Source organism: Rousettus aegyptiacus, unplaced genomic scaffold, assembly GCF_014176215.1.
Source record: "Rousettus aegyptiacus isolate mRouAeg1 unplaced genomic scaffold, mRouAeg1.p scaffold_m13_p_4, whole genome shotgun sequence".
NCBI classification, from domain to species: Eukaryota; Metazoa; Chordata; class Mammalia; order Chiroptera; family Pteropodidae; genus Rousettus; species Rousettus aegyptiacus.
The window spans coordinates 97,523,200-97,524,405 of NW_023416307.1; the positions used below are offsets into that span (position 1 = coordinate 97,523,200).

Below are 1,206 nucleotides of genomic sequence, written 5' to 3' on the forward strand. Positions count from 1 at the left end.
ATTTATTACGCAAGAGTGGCAGAATGCCACTATTGTTCTCTGACATATATAAAGCCCATGCAGTCCCCTAGTGGAAGCACGCATTCCCAGCAATAAAGTTTGTGCCTGTCTCTCATTCTTATGTTGGCTCCTCATTCATTCTTTCAACTAGGCATCTCACCATTGAAACCTTCCCTTCTTGATCAGCTAGGCGCTGACACTGAGGAAAAATGCTAACTACATATCTGCGCCAATGTTATCTCTCTCCTTCCCCTCTACCGTTGGGGCGACACAGAACTCTGATCAGCCCCAATGGTGACAAGAACAACGAATGTCACATACATGAAAGATTAAGAAAAGCATGTGGATTCTTTAGAGGATAGTTCATACTTTTTTTAGTCATTTACTAAAGATAATTAAAATAGTCACTAAAGTCTACAGCCATGCCACCCTGAACACATCCAATCTTGTTTGATCTTGGAAGCTAAGCAGGGCTGGGGTTGGTTAGTACTTGGATGGGAGACCACCTAGAAAGACAGGGTGCTGTAAGCAAAAATAAATAATTGAACAAACAAATAAATAAAACAGTCACCAAGATATTTTAAATTTCCGATAAATTTGACAAATTATCTCTCTCAAGAATTAAGAAAAAAAATTCTAAGAAAGTGTTGCAATCCTTGTATCAAATGTCATCTCTGAAGGCATGATAATCTAGCCAGTTACTGAGTTTTTTAGACCTATCAACTTCCCAAAAGGAATCCAGTCCAGAACACAAAGACTGTACTAAATTAGCTGAAGGGAAGAGAACCAATGATTATTGTATCCCAACGCTGTAGTCGTCCTGGCTCTCAGTCCTTATCCTTTTTTATACTGTCTCCATTTAGCAGATCAGGAGGCTCCAGGCCACACAGCTGGTGAAGGAGGGAGAATCAGCTTGATTTCAAAGCCTGTGTACTTTCTTCACTATATATACTCCTTCCCTAAGAGATAGAAAGGCCAAACGACTATAATATTTCTCTTCATATGTGTTGTATTTGAAAGCAGCACCTATTTTCATAATTTTGTTCAAAATATGTGTGTATGCATAAGAATTAGATTATTTATTTTATTGAGCTGAATTTTTTCCTAACAAGTAATTGATTGAATTGTTAATTTCTTCAACTTTCTCCTTCCTTTTTTTTTTTTTTAATTTAGGTAATACTTTGCATTGTTTTCCTCCAGGTGCTG

General features: G+C 37.4%; 1 pseudogene; it reads left to right on the top strand.

Moving 5' to 3' along the window:
• The first annotated feature begins 412 nt into the window (after positions 1–412).
• On the top strand, positions 413–531 carry LOC118601993 (annotated as a pseudogene).
• The last annotated feature ends 675 nt before the right edge of the window (positions 532–1,206 follow it).